We start from the raw sequence: 22,522 nt of genomic DNA on the forward strand, positions 1-22,522 counted from the left end.
TACAGATTTTGCAGATGCAAAGTCTACTCTGCCTTCATGCCTGTTTTTCATGCATATTTACCAGTCCTAACAGATATTCAGGCAAGGTAAAAGTTGCACACCTGTTTGAATTAGTAAATCTCTTCCTGGTCAATATGGTTGCATTATTAATCTTTGAGGATATAAAGCATGTGGTCTGTATGCATGCTTAAAGGAAAGTTCTGATCATGTATCTGTATGTTCACACTAGCAGGAAGTGCAGTGGCTATGCCTGGGTGTTTGTAAAACTGAATATTAGCAAAGACTAAAAATAGTAAAAAGCTGTTGAAGAAAAAATAATCACAAGGAGTTATATATATATCAGGAGAGAAAATGCATACATTTCATCAGTTTCTGAGTGAATGTAAAAAGTATGCTCTGTAACATTTTTATTAGCATTAAAAAATCTGCCCTACACATCCGATATATATATGTGTATATATATATATATAAAAGATATATATTCACTTCCACTAGTACCAGATGATAATTTTTGTTTGGAATCCAATTAAATATCCTTATATAGCAATCACAGCTAAATAAACAACTATTTAAAAAAGTAAGAAACCAAACCAACAACCACTTTTAAAATTACTTCAGTGCTGGGGAGATAATAAAGGAAAAAGATTATTTAAAGTTATACAGACAGCTCAGGTTTGCTCAGTGAGCATTTTCAAGAGACAGAACATTGGTACATATACCAATTGGTATATATACATATATATGGTATATATATCAATATATATTTTCAAGAGACAGAACACTGGTATAGCACATACTGCCCAATTCTTTAATTATTTAATAGGGTTAATACTAAATATACTCCCAACAGTGTGAAGCACCTTTATAGAATCAATTACGTTGGAAAAGGATTTTAAGATCATTAAGTCCACACAGGCAGGTGGAAGAATCTCTTCATCTGTAGGCAGTGCCAGTCTGCTGTAAGGTGTCAGCAAAGCCAGGCATGGACTTGACTGACTCCTCAGTCACAAGTGTCAGGATGGAAAGTGCACACTTCAGTTGCAAGTGAAACTGAATTGGTTTCCTGCAGAATATATAGAGGGTGACACCCTGACTTTTCTTTGCTTGAAAATCACTTTGTCTGACTGCAAATCTGGGGCTGCTAAATCAAAGAGTCATAGAATCAGCTAGATTGGAAAAGACCTTTAAGATAATCAAGTCCAATCTTTGCCCCAAGACTGCCAAGACAACCACTAAATTATGTCACTGAGGGCCTCATCTACACGGCTTATGAACACTTCCAGGGATGGTGACCCCACTACAGCCCTGGGCAGCCTTTTCCAATGCCTGAGCACTCTTTCTGTGAAGAAATTGTTCCTAATCTCCAATATAAACCTCCACTGGTGCAGCTTGAGGCCGTTTCCTCTTGTCCTATGGCTTGTTACTTTGAAGAAGAGACTGACCCGACCTCACTCCATCCTCCTTTCAGGCAGTTGTAGGGAGCAGCAAGGTCTCCCCTCAGCCTTCTGTTCTCCAGACTAAAACCCCTCAGGTCCCTCAGCCATTCCTCATCACTCTTGTGCTACAGGCCCTGCACCAGCTCCATTGCCCTTCTCTAGACCTGCTCCAACACCTCAATGTCTCTCTTGTAGTGAGGGGTCCAGAACTGAACACAGGATTTGAAGTGCGGCCTCACCAGTTCCCAGTGCAGGGAATGGTCACTGCCCTGGCCCTGATGCCACACTATTGCTGATACATGCAAGGATGATGTTGGCCTTCTTGGCTGGCTGGACACATTGAGGGCTCATGTTCAGCCACTCTTCCCCAAGCCTGTAGTGTTGCATGGGGTTGCTGTGACCCAAACGCAGGACCCGGCACTGGAACCTTTATGTACAGAAAGCAGCAGGTGAACTATCAATACCTTTAAATGACAAAGAATTGCTACAAATTCATCTTGAGCTGCTGATATTGTCCAGAGTTGTTCTCACATGTAGTAGACTTGGATTCCTTAGTCAATACAAGATGACTTTTCACAAGGCTTGTGTCTCCTTCTACCTTTCTTGATAGAACACATGCAAATAGATTAAATGCTCTGAAGATTGTACTTGCAGTGGACTGGAGAACCAAAGAAACACCTGAGCTTTTTAGAGCCTCACTGATGGTTGAACATCCTGAAAGTTTCTTAGCAAATCTCAGCTTTTCCTTCTCCATATTTTTAAAACTGGAGAGACTACTCCTTTGTTCTTTAGAGAGAAAAATTTGATTGTGTCAAAACCTAATGTTGTTATTCCTTTCTGCTTTAGTCTTGTTTGAGGCAAAACTGCCTTCAGACTGATCAAAACCTGGTCTCTGAAATTGATTAGAAGTTCTGTCTGAGGAAAGGTTGTGTAATACAAACACAACTTGATGAGAAACTTTTTTATTGTTCAGAAAGTTATATATGAAACAATAACACACTCAATTTTTCTGAAAGAGTGAATGTTTCAAGTCTTTCCCCCACTACATATAACAAACTAATTCTTCGTGGTTCAGTACAGACTCTGACCAGTTTGTGATGGTTTGGTGGAGTTGAACAAATCATTCTTTCTTTTACCAACTTGAATGTTACCTATATGCTGGTAGATCACTCATTTTCCTTTCAAGAACAGTGTATTCTGCCGCCCAAAAGAATTCATGAGAATTTTCAGATCCCTAACAAAGTTCCCTAAAAATAACTTATCCAAGGCTTTCCATTCACTCTGGAGGATGCACATCAATTTACACTTCACTTGCATTTTAGCGTTTTAATGTTCTTTTCCTCTACATTTCAGTAACACATGGAGTGCTGCAGAGTACAGAGGAAGCTGCTTTGAATTGCTTTTCATATTCTAAATGAGGGAAGCCCATAAATATTTTGGTACTGGAGGTTTTTGCAAATGCTGCCTTTTAACACGCCTAGTAAATTCCAGCTCCTGCATATTACAGTCTCTAAGGTGACATGCAATATGTCAAAAATATTTCTGCCAGATTTTGCAGGTCCTAAAATATAAGAGATTCATAATTATGGAGAGGCTGTATGTCATAGTAATTCTAAATGAAGGAAGAATAGTGGATGCATCTTTTCTGTCAGGTTCCACACACGTATTTGCATCTTCACAGTTGCATTTTATATACCATTTGCTAATCATAGAATAGTTAGGGGTGGAAAGTACCTTAAGATCATCAAGTTCCAGCCCCCCGGCATGGGCAGGGTCACCTCATTCTAAACCATATCACCCAAGGCCTTGTCCAACCTGGTCTTGAACACTGCCAGTTAATGTTTGTTATGTTGAGTAAGGAACCTAAAAAAGTGTAAGAACTCAGTGAAGGTTATTTGGAAAAAAAATAGGCAAGGAAGCCAAAAAAGAGATTAAAGAAAAGTTGGTGCATCTGAATGTTTCAGTCTCATAAAGTTTATCACATCTCTTACAAATGCTGCTGTGTTAGTATCCTGAGACCACTGTACTGTAACACTTCCCTTACTAAGATCTCTAGGAGCTATATAACTTTAATGTAGTGAGGAACTTTTCAGTTCATATGAAGAAGGTTTCTAATCCCATTGTAACTCTTTTGAATCTAGTGGAGAGTAATTAAACTAGGCAGGGAGCTGAGAAAATCTGCAGAGTTTCTTACCATTCTGTGCTTCCTAGCAGTTTCCTTACTCAAATAAAAGTTTTCCTTAAAAGTATGTAAAAATCTGTTCTGTTGATGATACCATTAACCTGAAGGAGATAGCTCCACTGATCCCTCCTTTTCTGAAGCTCTCTATTAACCTTGGGATTATATGCACAGATTTAAATTTCAGCAGGATAAGAAGTATAGGAAACTGCATTCTGTTGGGGGGGGGGGAATAAATTGCAAGAAATCAAATAAAAGGCCAAATCAAATTTGTAAAAGTCAGCAGTAGGATGATGAAAGAAATTCAATGTAATGCTACTTTTAATAAAATGTATCTATTTTTTCTGTGTGCTGCCCTGAGGAAAGAAGTAGAAATGGGGTGATTGTCACCCCATCGTTAAATCTACCTATTTGGACAACTTATAACATGTTTAAGCCAGTGTGCTAATGTTTTTGAGATGCAAGCATAACTTTTAAACTCTATATATGTGACTTATAATTATTCTGTACTGCCTTAAAAACACCTGCAAAAGTACCTGAAACATTATTTTGTGGTTTTGCTCAGTCTTTAGACAGAAAATTTCAGTTTATAACTTAAATCCCCTTCCACCCAGGAAATAACTTTCAAAAATCTAATAAAATCATTTTATTAAGGAGAAGTAATCGAATAAATTATTGTTTAGAAGATGGAGTAGAAAAACTTCTCTTGCTGTATTTTTGACTGATCTTGGCATGTATTTGAAATTCAGCAGTGGTTTTGGTAGAAAAAAATGTAGAACGTGTCAAACATGTTTGGCAAATATTTGAAGTATGGGTTTACAGCTTATCACTTAGATATCACAGTGAAGGAATGCAAACTACAATTACTAGAACACTTTTTCTGTTACAAGTTCTGTGTGCGACACTCAATGTAGATAAAAGCCTTGTTTGAAGTTTTACACTTTTAATTCTTCTAAATTCTTACAAAAAACAAAACCAGATGCAATCAATACTGGTTTGGCGTTTTCCATTGATGTTCTTTGAGGTTTCTAGTTTGGTCCCTCAATTAAACATCTTGATAGTAGTACAGATAACTGACTTATCTGGTCTAGCGGAAGGTGTCACTGCCCATGGCAGGGGGTTAGAACTAGATGATCCTCAGGTCCTTTTCAACCCAAACCGTTCTAACATTCTATGACTCTATGACTTTTTACTCCATGTTGAGCAGTTGTTCTCCTGAAATAATTCACAGGAGTTTTCAGGTATGCATCTTTGAAAAGCAACTTTTTGATATTCAAAGTGGGAAATAAATAAAAATTCACAAAAATAACTCTAAACGAGTATCCTCATCATGTCATACCCAGTGAAAATTATGTAATTATAAGCAAGGACATTGTCATCTTTTGTTGTACATCCTTGTTGCGGCTCTGATGTGGGTTCATGTTAAGTCATTCATCTGTTTCTCTTACTGGATCTTTTACCTGAATTAATTCAGCAACCCATTTTTTATTATTATGATTTTCTTGGCTGCTTTATGTGAAGACCTATTTGATTTAAAAGTTGAATGAGCCCTATATTTTTATGTGATGCATGTACACAGCAGGCATACGTGATCAGAGACTCACAGAATCTGTATTATGCAGGTTAGTTTTAAACTGATGACCACAGTGTTTACTTTAATGTGACAATTCTGATTTTAGCTTTGCTCCTTAAATCAGGGAAGCAGTTTTCTGGTCTGCTTCTAGAGCTGGTTAATAGAAGAAAAAATATTTTATACATTTGAAAGAAACACTTTTCATAGGGAAAGTCAATGTCACGAAACCAGAAAATATCTGGCAAAAATGGGCTATTTTAGGTGATTTCTTTTATAGTGGAAATTGGTTAGTATATAATATTTTACTTTATTTTTAATATTCAAACTGTTTTACAAATATTTATTATTAGCATGTACAAGATACAACAAACTTAAGTAAAATTGTAATACAATAACTTATACTAAAATGCAGTAGAAATTATATACTTTTTCTTATTCAAAACCCACATTGTGATGGCCTCAAATTCTTTGGGGCTGTGAATAAAATATCTGGGCAATTTCCTTCCCATTGAGAGAATCCTTAAAGGTTTTCACTTGTAGGAATTTTAGTTAAAATTTCAACATTTCCTTCTGGAACCGACACAATGATGTTGATTTAGCTTAGTTATGCTTTTTCCTCAGTGTGTGGATTATTATAGCGGAAGCAGTGAGCTGAAGCAGAGGCTAATTTTCACTTGTAACTGAAGCTGGAGGCGCTTAGTAGAACCTCATGGGATATTGCTTTTGGTTACAGTATGATTTGGGAATGTCAGGATTGCTGGCTCTGGCAAGCAAGGAAGGATCTACAAACAGCAAAAGCTGTGCCTAATGAGGTCTTGTTCACATGAGAGTGGCTCTGGGCACCACTTTCTGCATTATGTGGTTGTTTCTGCTGTTGCCTTGGTGGTGAAGCATACAGACTAGTTCAACAACACACATTCAGACTTCCCTTGACTGTTCAAAACCATTTAGTACTTTCTACAATAACAAGGTTTAAGAAGCTAGGCAATTGGAATATACATGTTGTGGGTAAAGAAAGTTTAACAGTTTATTCGTTTTTTTTTTTCTGGCAAAACACAGTTTCTGTCTGCAAATTCTATCTGGGATAAACGAAATGAGATTTGGACCTGACTTTTGAAAAGCTCTTCTATAAAAAAATACAAATCTTATAAATTCAATCCTCTACTGTAAAAATCTCAGCAAAGCTATCACTGTAAGGAAGACTGCTTGTGCCTACGTTGTTGCAGACTGGTTTAGAGCGCATTGCAAGGTATCTTCCTGTGCAGACAAAATGCAGTCCATGAACCGAAGCTCTGCTGCTCTGAGCCTTCTTTACACAACACTGCCTCATCAGTCAATTTGGAGGCATCTTCACAAGCTTTTCTCCAGCTGCTAAAGTTTCAGGGGGCATCAGATAGAGTTTGCAATATATGATGACCTGGGTTAGCACTAAGTGAATTTTCAGAACATATCTAGACCAAAGAATGACATTTTTGTGAATGGGATCCATGTCATAAGAGTCAGTTCATTTCCCATGGGCCAGGGAGCAGCTGTGAGACTCTAATAACTCAGTCACTGTTCGATGGACCTAGATTTAACCCAGATGTGAAAAGGTTTTTACTTTTCATTTGAAAACCTCTTAATATTGCTTTTTAACAGCTTCCTAGTATATATTTTCATTGCCAGTTGCTTAATTCCCCTCTTGTTTCTGTTAATTGAAACTGCTCCCAACTGGAATATAAATGTATATATTGTGCAAGTCCTCCTAACTGTAAAAGGCAACAAAAAAACCTTTCAAAGCAGGGGCAAGAAAACTGAGTTTTGTTTGGTTTTCCATTTTCACTGAAAAGGCTTAATAATGTAAAACAACAATTCTACGGTATGTTTCTGTTCTGACAGTACACATTATTTTAAACGAATACTGTGGAAAGTTGTTAAACAACGAAAAACTGTTGCGCGTGAGGTTCTAATTTTCATGCATTAAGTAAAAACTACAAATGTAATGATGAATCCTTTAGAAATGTATTGACTACCATCTTTGTTCCTACAGGGAAATTGAACCCATAACCCGCAGGGTTAGAATATGCATTTACAGAGTCAGTGTTTTTAATGAATAAAAGCTCATAGTTATGGAGGATTTTAATTTTTTTCTTTACGTTAAAAAATATAACTTTATATATTGCAGGATTTTCTGCTTTGCCTAAAAAAATATTTAAATATTTTTTAAAAGTATCTTTTAGAAACAAAATAGGCAATTTCTGTCAGGGGCAGAAGGCTTGGCCTTGCCAAGTTCCTTTCTAGACCACTATATTTATAAAGGGATCAGCAATCTGATTGAGGGTGTTTTATATTACCTAGGGAATAAAGAGGGAAGTAGTTCTCAATGACTTACTTTCCATTGTTCAGAATATTATGCAACATATGATGTTTTAGACTGACATGAAAGATCCTGTCTCTGCAGTCAAAGCAGTGTGCATTGAACAGTGAACCTTGGAAATGTGTTTGGTTAGAGCTTAAATAATCTGTTCCTCTACGGGAGGATGACTTACATTTTTCTTTATTGATTTATTTCTGCATATTTCTGTTTAAAAGGCTGCTTAAAGAGAACTTATGTCAAAACTGCATGTAAGTCATAGATCATAGATCATAGAATAGTTAGGGTTGAAAAGGACCTGAAGATCATCTAGCTCCAACCCCCCCGCCATCATCTTCCCCTGAGAGTTGTGCTGGAGAAACTTTGTGCACTACAGTGAAAATACCAGGTGATATATCAATAAAAGTGTATGCATGCTTTGGCATCTTTCAGAACTGCTGTGAAAATTCTCATTGCTCTTTGTACTTATTATGCTCTGAGGAAAGATGATCATGCTTTTTAGATCAGAGCTTTAAAAAGGTTATTAAAATCTCAGCAGACACCTGAACCCTCATGAGCTATATAGCAAGACATTTCCATTTCTTCAGCTGTTTCAACATATGGATGAAGCCTTAGGTGTCATGCTTTAGTGTGGGGTGTCCCTGCCCATGGAAGGGGGTTGGAACCGGATGATCTTAAGGTGCTTTCCAACCCAAACCATTCTATGATTCTATATGCAGAACAGATTTTTTTATATTACTATGTCTTTTTAATGTACACATTTTCTCTCAAGTTAAAATGTTTAGAAATATTTCTGTTCTTGATCTCCTATACAAGATTCAAATTCATGTCATCACATCATCATTGCAAGCTTCGAATTCATGTCAACTGTCATTCGAGTAGTGATTATCAGGATTTGAGGCTATATCTTTCATACATTCACCAAGCACTTGCTCTTTCTTCTTATATCCAGATTCACCACAAACCCTTTCCTGATGTTGTTATCTTTCTTAATACATGTTCTGCTTTTGTCAGTGAAATGCAATTCTCTGAAGAAAAATGTTTTTTAATCAGGAGGGAGAAAATGTTGCACATGGTTTTATAGTAAAAATCAGCACTGTCCCAGAACTTTATGCTTATGTTATACAGTTAAATGACTTACATGCAGGTTAGTGCTTTTCTTTTATGTTTTCAATATGCTCAGAGCAATCTTCCCCTTCACATGTATCTTGGGAAGTCCAACCAAGTTGTCTCTCTCATTTGTTTCTGCTGCAAAATGGCATAAAAACACTTCCACCTTCAGCCTGTGCTATCTGTTGTTCCAAAACAGGTGGAGCTGTTTGCTCTTGGATGTGTTACAAGACATCAGCTTGATTTCTTCTGATTGATAGATGCTCATTTCTCACAGTCTTCTTAATTCCCCAAGGGAAAACTTCAAACTGTGGAAAAATCTAAACATAAGCACAGTCTGGTTGGTTTTGTCAGGTCAGTTCCTAGCCATTATCAAGCAAAGAATGTGTCTCAAGTCTGATTTTGCTTTCTTGATCTGTCATGCACTCAGCATTGGCTATATCCCTGCATATGGTTGGGATTTTCATAAATCCATGCTTTGGGCAGAGGGACTGGGAAGAATTGTTTTGGACATCCTGCAGCATTACTGCATTACCAAGCCCATGACTTCCCCTCTCCTTTTAACTTAAGGGAGTAAGAATTTATGGCCGTCCCTCCTGTTGCTTCAGGCACGGACTTTCCTTTTTGTTCTTTGTTGGCTTTTTTGGCTTATGAAATAAAGAGGTAACTCTCCTTGATTTTTGAATTATTTGGCTAATTTAGAGTTTGTATTGTCCTTCCAAAATGTCTGTCACTGCAATAGATTGAAGACAGCCTGTCAGTAGCTCAGTAAGAGGTATCAGTCATTTCTCAAAGTCCTGGGTTTTTTGGAACAGTGTGATTATATTATGCACATTTTTCTTGGCATAGACAATAGGTGCAGATAAGAAGCAGGTGTCAAAATCAAGATCTGTTTATCTGAAAATAGACGTACAAACAAACATATTTTCTACTCTCAGCTGATAAGTCAATTCTGTAGCTTCATAATTTAGCTGAATATCCTGCTATCCTTATGAGTGCATTTTTATGGGGAAAAAAACCCCAAACAACAAAATCAAACCAAACAAAATACCCCCATGCTTTCATCACTTTTCCTAGTTTGGTTTGACTTGTTTCATAGAAAGCAGTTACATAGCTTGTGAGAAGTAGGACAGAATATTTTTTGTCTGCATATTCTTTTTCTACAGGGTTCTTAAAATTGCTGGAATATGTTCAAATGTCCATTTGTCATCTCTGTTGATCGGTGTGTCATTAATCAAATCTAGTTTATTCTTATGAGGTAATAAATATTCCATCTATCACACTTTCATGCATGCCACTTTTCAAGGTTTACAATGGTTTGCTAATAATGTTTCACGAGCTTTCTGACTTGTCTTGCTAACATTTGAGCTTTTGTTGTGTTGTATAATGCATTTCAGCGTATAATGTGACCATGACAGTCAAACATGCTTTTAGAATAATTAAGATGCTGTTAGCACAAATTCAGCATGCATTGGAATTAAATTCTCAAAGACATACATCTTTAAGAAAGCAAAAAGTGGCTTTCCTGTACATATTATACAGGTATCAAACATTATTATTAATTTTTAAAAGTTGAGTCCAAATGATATGGAGAGATGGAAGAAAAGCTCATCAAGAATCCTGTTTCTTATTATGTACTTGTATTGAACCAACCACACCACTCAGATGTATTTGCTATTTGGTTGGGGTTCTTTTTGCTTTTATTTCCTCATATTCTGTTAAGTTGTCATGGTTTAAACACAGCCAGACAGCTGGTTCACTCCCTCCCTCCCTTTTCCTCCCTCTTTTTTTCCTCCCCCCCCCTCCTCCCCCCATTTCCCTGCTCCCAGTGGGATGGGGAGGAGAATCAAAAGAATGTAACTCCCACAGGTTGAGATAAGAATAGTTTAGTAACTAAGGTATAACACAAATCACTACTGCTACTGCCAATAATAATAATGATAAGAGAAAATAACAAGGGAAGAGAGTACGATACCAGCCGCAGAAAACGAGTCTGACTCAGAAGACCCCATGTTCTTCCATATAACTCCCAGTTACCCCCCTGGGCATGATGTGCTGTGGTATGGAATACTTCTTTGGCTAGTTTGGGTCAGGTGTCCTGTTTCTGCTTCCTCCCAGCTTCCCCTCCTCCCTGGCAGAGCAGGAGATTCACAAAGTCCTTGGTCAGAGTAAAAATTACTGAGCAACAACTGAAATCATCGGTGTTATCAGTGCTGTTCCCAGGCTGAAAGCCAAAACACAGAACTGCACCAGCTACCAAGAAGGAGAAAAATTGACTGCTACTGCTAAACCCGGTAGCTGTTGTATCTTTCAGAGTCTTTAGAGTCTGCAGAAACTTAGATATAATTGTTTCAGGCAAACTTTCATCATTTGCACATTTTGCTCTCTGGAAAATACTTGTGCCTGTGTTTTAGCTCTTTTCTGCCAGCTTGCTTCATCAACGATATAAAGAGTTTAGGTGCCTGAGAAATATTAGTTTTGATGTCTCACCTAAAAAGGTGCCTTATTAGCTCTGCTCACCACCAAGAGAACACATGATGGCTAGCTCAGAGGGTGGGTTCAGCTCCTTGTATGTTCAAAAAAATATCTTCAAAGGGAGAAATCTCATCCACATGTCCTCGCAATTCATTCCTTTCTTTTGCCCCTAACCTATATGCTCCAGATATTGTCCACAACATTCAAAACAACCTTTCCAGAGAGGATCATCAGAATTCCCTTCTGAAGCAGTCTAAGGAGACTTTTAACATAGATAAGTTATGCAATCAATGATTTCTTGCCACATACAGCATAGCTGCAGTTCAAAGGCAAATGTTAGAGGGGAATACCTGGTTTTACTTTCTGGGAAGTAGAAGTTCATTCAAAAACATCAGCATATCTGTTAAAGCTTCTAGGCTACTCTGATAGAGATCTTTACATCCAAGCAATAAAATTGAATGTCTTGACATGCTGCTGAGTGTTCCTTTCCAATTCTGCTCATATCACTGTTTTCCATCTGCTAGAGCATGTGTTGCTGATATCTTTTCTTCTTATTGCTAAATTCTTTCCTTTTTCCACAATAAGAGGAGCATGCACCCTATATATACTTCTTTACTAATCAAAGTCTTACTTCATTTTTGAAAGGTACCAGTACTAGGACAGACAGGTAACGTTAGAGAGTTCTGTTTGCTTAAGCTGCTCTTTGTCGAAGGTCTGTATTTCTTCCAATGGAACAGCAAATCAACTGCTGGTTCTTTCCTTTGTTAGAAGCCTCTTTTGAAAAGCTTGGATAACCACAGTCTGATACCTCTTTGCATTTTCAAGATGTCAGTTGTAAGGAGTAGCTCATTTGGACTTGTAACGTGCCATAAATTTGACGTAAATTTGTAATGCTCCTTTCAAAATGCTGTTTTCTTTAAATGGAGCATTATGTAAATCTTCCCTGACACATAAAATAGAATTGAAGAAAAAAACAATGGTGTTCATTAATTCTTCTTCCAGTGATTATCCCCGTGTGAATTCAACACAGACTGTGAGACATGCCCAGTCTTTTCAGAGATTTTTTATTTCTAGCACTACATATCAGGTTATAGAAGCCCTTCACTGTGGTTTGTGCTTCTTGTAACATGTTTTACTGCTACTCAGACTTGTCCCCCATCACCATCACTGTCACAGCTGACTGTGAAGGCCTCTTTGCCTTCTTGCTTTGTCTCCCCTAAAGCTACTTCAGTAGTTTGTTTTAATGTTATTATTGGTCCCAATGCAAACGGGACCTTAGCATCTCTAGGATAGACCAGTTGCCAACCTGACTGCAAATAAACTGTAGCTATTCTTCCAGTAGTGGAATTTACTTGTTTCCCCTAAGGCTCATCATGCTATGTCAGTCACCTCAAAGTCAAGACTGGAGTCTCAGTAGAGTTCACTAAGAGCTTGCATCACAAAAGTGCCACTGTTTCCACACCTAGAATACTGTGTTCTGCACCTCAACCCTGTGCTCAGTTCTGGACCCCTCACTACTGGAGAGACATTGAGGGGCTGGAGCAGGTCCAGAGAATGGCAATGGAACTCTTGAAGGGTCTGGAGCACAACTGTGATGAAGAATTGCTTAAGGACCTGAGGAGGATTAGTCTGGAGAAGGTTCAGGGGGACCTTATCATTCTCTACAGCTACCTGAAAGGAGGATGTAGTGAGGTGGGGTCAGTCTCCTCTCCCAGGGAGAAAGACATAGGACAAGAAGAAACAGCCTCAAGCTGCACCAGGGGAGGTTTAGATTGGGGATTAGGAACAATTTCTTCACAGAAAGAGTGCTTGAGCATTGGAACAGGCTGCCCAGGGCAGTGGTGGAGACACTGTCTCTAGAAGTGTTCACAAATTGTGTAGACGACCCTTAGTGACATGGTTTGTGGCAGACTTGGCAATGCTGGGATAATGGTTGGATTTGATCTTAAACGTCTTTTCTAACCTGATTGATTCCATGATTCTATGATCATAAACCAGGCCAGAAGGATACAATGATCTTTATAATGCCAATGTTTGACACTGGATCAAAGAGTCATTATAATTTTTCTAGTTGCTTCCAGATCATTCAACACATGCTCAGTTAGTCTTAAATGGGAAGCTGCAAACACCCAAACTCTCTGTGTCAGTTTTGATTCATGGTCTGTCTAGAAGTCAAAATTCTAAAGGAGTCAAGGTGTCACCCTGTATATTTTCTGCAGGAAGTGATTCAGTTGCACTTGCAATTGAAGTGTGCGCTTTCCATCCTGACACTTCTAACTGAGGAGTCAAGTACATGCCTGGCTTTGCTGACACCTTACAACAGACTGGCACTGCCTACGAATGAAGAGATTCTTCTGCCTGCCTGTGTGGTCTGACAGGCAGCAAATTCATATTCAAATGTATCCCAATGCTTATGTAGCAGAGAAATTTCCCATGAAACCACTGATTTTTTAAAACACTATTTACACACATCTACCCTTTATCTTTGGTGTCTCCTGAGACCTGAAGAGGAGGTAGATAGTCAGGAGGAATCACTATAACTAGAGATCTGAACAGCCCATGTGAAATGTCCATGTATATGTCTTTATCCCAGGTCTGGACCTTAAAATCCTTTTATGGATGATGAAAAAAAGAATCATACAACTATGATGTGTCTTATTAAATACATCCTAAACTTGACTGTTTCTATTGCTTACAAAAGAGTTCAAAGCAGACAAGGCTAAGTGGAGATATTTGTACTCTAGACATCACTAGACTTACAAATTCAGTCCAGGTGTCTTGATTTCATCATAAACTTTCCAAAACAGTAGCCAGATTCTGCTTTTCTGCTGTACACAGAAATGTCAATGTACATCTTGAAGAGTTCCTAGTTACTGGGAACATTTTATCAATGCAGAAACCCCCTGAATATTCTTCAAAAGAAAAAAATATTAAAAGTGTTACATTAATACTTTTCAGATATAATGTAATTCCAGACCTCAAGTTTTGAAGAAGCATGGTTTGAAATGTTAAACATCGCTTGGTTTTTAAAAGTGATGATATCTCCATCTGCTCTGTAAATAGCCAGGAAATGAAGACCAATTGGCTCCTACTTGCAGTCTGAAGATGAGCGAGGTCTGCTTCTAAGTTTTACAGTTAAATATGAGCTTGCAGCATCTTTAACATCTTTTCTTCTCATTTCTGAATAAGCACAGTCTTTAGGTTTTTGAGTGGTCTCATGCTTTATAGAAAGCAGGATATGACTTTTTTTCCAGGTGTATCTTATCTTCAGTCTTATTGTTGCACCAAAATATTTCTGATGTTGGCAACTCAGAGAATGAAATGTTCTCTTTTCTCCTTCCTTTTCTAAGAGATGTTACCGTCTAACTAGACCTAAGCTTACCTCATTTTTCTCTGGCTGGTACATTTGATTCCATGGATATGAGGAATTCTGATGCTACTTTTCTTTATGTACCAGAACCTGTCCTCACTTAAATACTAATCTTTACAGAAAAGACCAGTTTCTTTTGTTGTACTACAAATAGGTCTTCTACATTGCTTTCAGTGAGGTATTAAATTAACAAAAAAATTCTTTATCTTTTTTGTTCTTTTGAAAATCTGGGTTGTCACAGACTTATATGATCTTCCTTCGTATTGAACTGCTAAAATTAGATAATGTGGATGAGAGTCACACTCTATATGCATGTGCAATTGCTTTTGATAATCCTGTTCTCTTTCTGAAATAGCAGGAATATTGTTGGTATCTGTCCTGCACTTGTGACATCACTGACAATAGTATCAGAAGATGATTCTGTCATTTTTTTACTTTGGAAGGATGAAGTGCATTCTGATTTATTTGTGGAAATAGAAGAAATGAAACTGAACTACTGATACACTAGTGACCTGCGAATAAACCCGAATAATGCTGAATGCTGATGAGTGAAGTGTTTATTATGCATCTTCATCCCTTTACCCTCTGAAAATGAGTACAAATGGTTTTCACCCTGACTTTTGGACTTAATTTTAGCCAAGGACTCCACGGCCTCCACCCATCCCACATATTCTTTGTGTGTACAATTTCTGTTGCCCTCACTCCATAACAGTTGAAATCATTAGTCCTTCATCCCTCCATCAGAAGTTTGTATGTGATTTTAAAATGCATCTTCAGCTTGTTTTCTGGAATTGCTGATACCAGGCATTTCCTAGTCTAGATCACATGCCAGGACTATTCTCCTTTACATCCTTGTAGAGAATGTAAGCCTCATGAATTTTTTTCCATCTCATTTGGTAAAATGTAGAGTCTATATTTTATATTTCTTTACAAACTGCAATATTTGCCACCTTCTGAGGCAGAAGTGATTTCATAACCACGTATGTAACCTGTTTGTCTGTTCCTGGCCTACCAGGTATTCAGGCAGAAGCACCTTCAAATCACGTACCCAAGCCATTTGCCTTCTCCTGGTAAACCTTCTCTTATGACTAGTCATTGTCTTTATACTGCTGTCCATCTTACAATCAGCAATGATTTCTTAGAATTGCTCTTCTGAAACTACTTTTGTTGTTAAGTGCTTTCTTGCCACATGCACAGTTGGATACATGACTGAAAGCATATGGTTTTGAAATGCACAATTCCATCCAAACTGATACGGTGATGGTATTTCCAACCAATATTTGTGACATTATGACAGTGAATTCAATGCCTCACTATACATTTTTTAGCAGAATAAAACTCTTTTAGAAACCATATGGGACTCCAGTGTCTCTGTTATGCATCAGGAGATTAAGGCAGCTGACTGCTGTTCTCTTTCTTTCAGCAGTTTGTTGGTCCAATTCATGTCAGGTACCTAAGTCATTTGGTACCTAATTCCTCATTGCTTCTCTCCTGAGCAGAAGGAAGCTATAGTTTTATAATAAATACTTCTCTCATTTTGAATTGTGCTGTGATGCTGTCTAATCAACGAACCATCATGTTCCGTATTTGAAGAAACATGAAATAAACACTTCTGTTGCAAGTCTCCAGAATATCTTGAATGATGTGTGGGGTCACAGGCTGAAAATGTATGTGTTTGTAATAATTTACTATTATGGCTGAATGTGGATTTGAAGTTATTTTGCCACAGACTCAACATCAGTTGGACTCATTCTCGAAGTCCCATTCCACCATAGAAAGGAAAATTACTGTTGTCAAAATCTCTCTTGCAATTTAAACTATCATTATAAGTGAAATGTATGTGTCAAAGATGAGTTCTTTTTTTTTCAGACAGGTTCTGAAAAGGATTTTCAGCAGGTTCAGCCAAGCATTTATATGGGAAAAGAAAAAAAATCAATAGGTATTGCTGAATTCCCTGACATGTTGGGTATTGTTGGTAATTTGTTTCTTCTTTACCCTGTATGTTCATGTCTGCTATAGTGACTAAACTCTTATTTTTGTTTGGAAGCTACTTTAGAAATATCTCCAGGCTGTATCGTGAGTCATCCAGCTTTTCTTTGGGCATTATATTTGTCTTCTGCAGGGAGCAGACAGCACCATTATCCCTTTCACACTGTTTTCATAAGATTGCCTATTTCTTCACAGTCAGAAAAACTTCAGTCCTGCAATCTTCATTTTGCTCCTAAAATGTCTTTAATTCACATAAAAGATGGCAATACATTTTGTTTTGGGAAGATACCAGACCTAATGAGAAGAAACCCCACAATGAGAAGAAACAGTTTTCCAAATTGCCTTAACTAAGAAAAATGGTGGGATTCTCATTTATGCCATCAAATGAGATATTGTATAGAAAATATCCCTTCTCTCCTCTTATGCACCAAGCTAGTCACCTCAGTGTAGAAGGTTATGAGGTGCTCTGCTTAACGCAGAAGCATACATTATATTCTGATTTATTTACTATAGTTCCTTTTCACCCTGGGTACTGCTGATATCTATTGTGATTGGAAATAATAATAGCCCTGGGAAGCTGTCTTTATGTGGCCCTGCCTGAGCAGGGGGATTGGACCAGATGACCTCCAGAGGTCCCTTCCAATCTCAGCTGTTGTATGATCTTGTAATTCTGTGAAATTCAGAATATTTCAGCTCTTTCACAGACTTGCAATACAATTCCACTCATTTATAGGCACCTAAACAATTCCAGAAGAGGCAAGACCTGGATACATATTACTGAATAATTAAGGAAGTGGCAAACTCAGCAAGGTCTGCAAACTCAGTAGCATCTGCCTCAGAATAAGAGGTGTCATTGTCCTCCAATGAAATCATATCTTACCATATTAGCAGTCTATCTTTCTCCTGAGCTTGTATGTTGAAGGGTATTATACTTATCACATCACTTATGAACATTTCTAGCTCCTTGTCCCTAACTAACATGAATTTAGTAATTTTAAGAAAATTCTTGCTTTTCAAATTTGGAAATAACAGTGATAGATTTGGATTCATTTTTAGGACTATTTTCCAACAGCAGGGATTACAGCGTATACAGCTTATACAGTTACTGAGCAATGAATAACAGAGTTCAACTTCACAGTACCTTCTGTCTGAAGAACACTTGACATGGCTTCCTCTTTTACAGATTTGATCAACTCCTTGCATTTTGTTATTGATTATTATTTTCTGTCGTGTGCCCATTACATACTTTTAGAATTGTTTAATTACATTATATTTTAAGTATGCACTCACATAATGGCAATCTGGGATCTTCAAGTACATTGATACTTTGATCCATTCCTTCAACTGGATAAATTGCATTGGAGATGTTCTGTACTGTAAAACATACAGTATCATGTAACCTTGTAGTACAGTATTGCCATTGGCCATAAGCATTGTACTGACTTTGTAAGGTCTCAGGACTCAATTTGCTCTGTCTGAACTTTTCCTTTAATTTTGGGACTTGGTTTAGCTGTCACAGCAGCTTTTCTACCTGATCAAGTGATTGTTGCTATATGCTTTTTTACTTTTGTTTATCTTTCTGTAGTATAACTATAGTTTGATATAGGTAGCAGTAGCAACCAGTTGTTCTAGCTAGAATCAGGTATTTGTTAGTCTAATGCAATGATGCAGTACAGAGAAGTCATGGCAAGGGAGTGCAAGCAGGGGAGTACAGGTGGGGAATGTCACTGCAGACCACACACAATAAGCAACTGCAGATGTGGAGCTGGATAAAACTGATTTTAGGGGGAATAAAGAGAAAAAAAAAATAATATATTTTAAAAGATACCATATATACTGAATGTATTTTGGTATAACCTGATGCTGCAGACCAATACAAAAATGTGAAGGTATATAGTTATACAGATGATACAGATGATACAGGTATAGGTAGATATAGCTAGATATAGCTATAGATATAGGTGTAGGTATAGATATAGATGACACAGATAAAAGAGGAATGCTTTCTTTTTGTCCATAAACAAGATTTTGAACATAACCATACTAATATGGCATGAGGATCTATGGAACAGTAACTGGGACTCCAATTCTCACTGTGATCAACTGAGGAAATAGCAGGAGGCTTACAATGTAAGAAAAGAGTGTTATTTCAACAGAAATGGGATAAAAGGTTTCATCACCTAAATTTTGTTTGTTCCTCAGTTCTTAGCTCTGTTTGATGTAAATTGCTTTTTGTTTCAAGTCCTACTATAAAATACTTGCCAGTTAGCATGAATTCCTATGAACATTTTGCCCTGCTGCACTGAGTATTCTATGTCACTGCCTGTGTTTATACTGAATCGTCTATTTTCCTGTGTAAGTATAGTAAAGATGCATCTATTATCATAAAATAATTTGAAAATAGGATATTTATTGCTCGCGTTTATTATGGAACATCAAGGCAGAAGCAATTCTGATTGATTCTCTCAATTTTCTTCACATCCCATGCTGGGTTGCTTTTTGCAGTAGTTTCTCCTCATTATTTGTAAGTATGAAATGCTGTAATTTATTGTGCTGACAAGATTCAAAGGGGCTTCATATCAATTTTTTTCTTCCCAAGGGAAACTGCAATCCATAGCAATTTTCCACTGCTGAATTTTCGTAAAAGACTTGTCTAGAAAGTTTTTATATAGTAGTGTATTAGTCTATAGTTTTATTGCCAAAGAGCAGCAATAAAGTTATTCAGAGCTCACAACTACACACTCGTTCTATCTGCTTTCAAAACAGCAGAGTAGGAAGTATTATTTATTCCCTTTTATAACAATAAAGTAATCAGTCAATATCCAAAGAAAAAAAATAGCCTTTTAATAGGTGAGTATTTTTCTAACTCATAAGTAGTCTGTAGTAATCCACAGCAGGGATATCTGTCCTCTGCAATGATTTTCTTTCTTGAGATACATGCACTGCAGGAATGCTTCATTAAACTTTCTGTGAAGGGATGTTTTTACTGCTGTACGAAATGCAATCATGAACTGAAACAGAAAAACAAAACAAATCTTCAGGTGAATTTTACCAGTAGTTTTATATATGTCCATGAATCTGAAAATTAGATATAATTTTATTTTCATCTGTATTCAGTATAAATTACCCTTTTCTCATAAAATATTCTCCCTATTTGTTTCAGATGTCATTTCAGACATTCCTAATGAATATGACCAACTGCTGGGATCAGTCTTTGAATGTTTTAATCCCTTGACTAGAACAGACAGATAAGAATTCAGAACTTAATTTAGATACAGGGTAAGTATTTCAGATTTACTCATTTTTAGAGGAAAATGTACCATCTTTCATCTTCCTGGAGCTGAACAACCACAGCAAACATTCACTTGCACTTTCTCGTTAAGAACTGATGTGACATCCAGGAAGCAAAATGCTACATCCAGTTCCTGTGGATGGTGAGAACCATAGATGAAACTATACAGCTGTTTTGGATGGTTTTGGCAAGAGTAAAAAGCATGGTGAACATTTTTTTGTCACTTGTCCTGGTCATCACAGTGGTAAAATGACACAAGTCTGTTGTCATTTGGGCCTTTATCATCTATATCATCAATAAGGGAAGTCATCAAAGAAAGACAGCTGGACAGCTTGGAAGAATAGGCTAGCAAGAACGGTATGACATTTAACACAGGCCAACCCTACACTTAGGTTAGAATAACCTGAGACTCTAGTGTAGGCTAGGATCTTTGTGGCCGGGGAACAGCTGTGCTTTAAGGATTTGATGGTCCTGGTGAAAAATCTGAACATGAGTCAGTAGACCATTGTCACAGCAAATTGGATCCTAAGCTGCATATGCATGGATAGAAACATATTTATCTCACTCAACTCAGCACTTGTCAGGCAGCAACACAAGCACTGTCTCCATTTCTGGTCCTTACAATTCCAGAGTAAACAGACTGGAGAGAGTCCAAAGGAGGGCCACAGAGATGTCAAAAGGCTGCAGAACTGCCCTATGAGGAAATCCTGAAGAAGTTAGGTCTCTTTTCTCTGAAGAGGAGAAGGCTTGAGAGGACCTCATCACTGTTCCCAGTACTTAAATGATAGCTAAAATGAGGATGGAGAAAGACAAGAGGAGAAGAGAAGAGAGGAGAAGGAAAGAAACAGAAGAAAAAGAACTGAAACAGCCATTATCATTGAATCACTGCAGTTTTACAACTCCAGCAACTTCATAATTTCTTTAACTAAAAATGAAACATTTGTGAAAGAATGTGTTCCTATCTGTCTTCATGGATCTTCATTTGCCACTTGCAAAATGAAAGGGAGAAATGTTCTGAAAACAATTTTTTTTTTATAGGAACAAAATATTCTGTCTGAAAGCATCACACATCCACAACTTGTAACTTTTTCCCTGAAGACCTGCATACTACCTCTACAGTAACTTCTTGATTGATAACTTGCAAATCTGCACCACTGTTAAACCTTCTGCCATATGGAGGTGACTCCATCCTCACCTATGAGGAATCAAAACTGTCGAGAGCTCTATCTCAAATTCTTATAATCTTTTGCAAAGCCTGATGAGTCATAAACAGATGCCCTCTGTCTTTTGAACTGCCATCTGTTGTAACTGCCTGAAAGATGTTTGGCTATTTCCATCAAAGTGTATAAACTTCTTTTTCTGAGAAGCCTATTCCTTAGACAGCTTGTGTTAAAGAGTAGCCCTGGAAAAGCAGCAGCTGTTTTTTCAGAGCCTAGCAAGGCTCCGTTTCTGTTAATTTCCTCTTTTTCCATTAGTTTCAGGATGAGAACTGGTTGCCGTTCCCATTCATCCTGAAAGTTTCAAGAACTGCCCAGGCTGTATAATTAGAATTTCTTCAACAACCATCTTCTGCTGCATGGGTCACTACTATTGAAACAGATGGAGTCATAACAGCTCCATGTGTCATTCTTAAGCTGGTACAATGTCACTGATGAATGTTTATATGTGTTTGATGTGTATTTTTCATCCAGGGGTCATGACTTTCTAACCAAAAAAGCTCCTACCCTAGCCTGGAAAATGAGTTTCATAAGCATTATGGTAAATAGGCACTTTATGTGAATAGTATGCCTGTTATATGAATGTCTCTCCATAATATTTCAACCTGTAAAACAAGACCTTATAGGAGTCACTAACTTTCTAGCTTGCAGAGACAGCAACATAATCTTAGTCCGTAGCTGAGATACTTTTGAAGTCTTGGAGCTTTCTGTATCTCATGTTATTCTGTACTGAGGTTCTTATCATAACAGTGTTCTCATTCCACCCAGTCTAGAAGATATCAGGATTAAGTTACACCCTTGCTACTGGCTTTCCCTGTACATAGAAAATGTGATTTCTGTAGTCTCCACTCTTTTTTCTTTCTCTATTTGAGCACCATGAATTACATGCCAGGGAAAGACAAACTACAATAGTGTTTTAAATGTAAGATCACTTGCCATAAAAATTGCCAGTGTCTTCTCAGAAAATAGTTAGCTATGAAAGAAAATAACATCTTAACTGTTGCTTAAAGCTTTATCCTCTGCTTTTGAATAGCAGATGCTATGAATACCATAGATCCTCTGTTCTTTCAATCATTCACAGAAGTATTGTCTTGTGGTCCATGACTTTTTAGAGCTACTTATTTCATTCCCTGACCCCAGGGAGTTACTGGTTATCATTTCCAAAGAGCATAGCTTCACACCGCTCCCTCATATCAAGAGCTATCTCATCTCCACTGAGCAGACAGTTGATTCTCTACACTCAGGAGAGTATTTCAAGGATAGTAAAACTCCCTTTGTTTTTACTTTCCAGCCCAGTGCATAGTTCTGCACCACTGTATCTACTTTTCTCCTTTCTGGTTTCAATTCTCTCTCTCTCAACAGAGAACATTTATGTTGCATGTACGAATAGCCAAAACTAAAATATTTTTAACATGATATCCTAATGTGTATTCTGCAGTTTTCCACATGTCTATGTATCTCCCAGGCATCTCTCCATTCATTCATTTATCTATCCATCCATCTGTGATGATGGAAGCAAATACATCCA

This window comes from Neopsephotus bourkii, unplaced genomic scaffold (genome assembly GCF_033783945.1).
Source record: "Neopsephotus bourkii isolate Nb327-2 ecotype Australia unplaced genomic scaffold, CSIRO-AGI_Nbou_v1 NB_1825, whole genome shotgun sequence".
Classification (NCBI taxonomy): Eukaryota; Metazoa; Chordata; class Aves; order Psittaciformes; family Psittacidae; genus Neopsephotus; species Neopsephotus bourkii.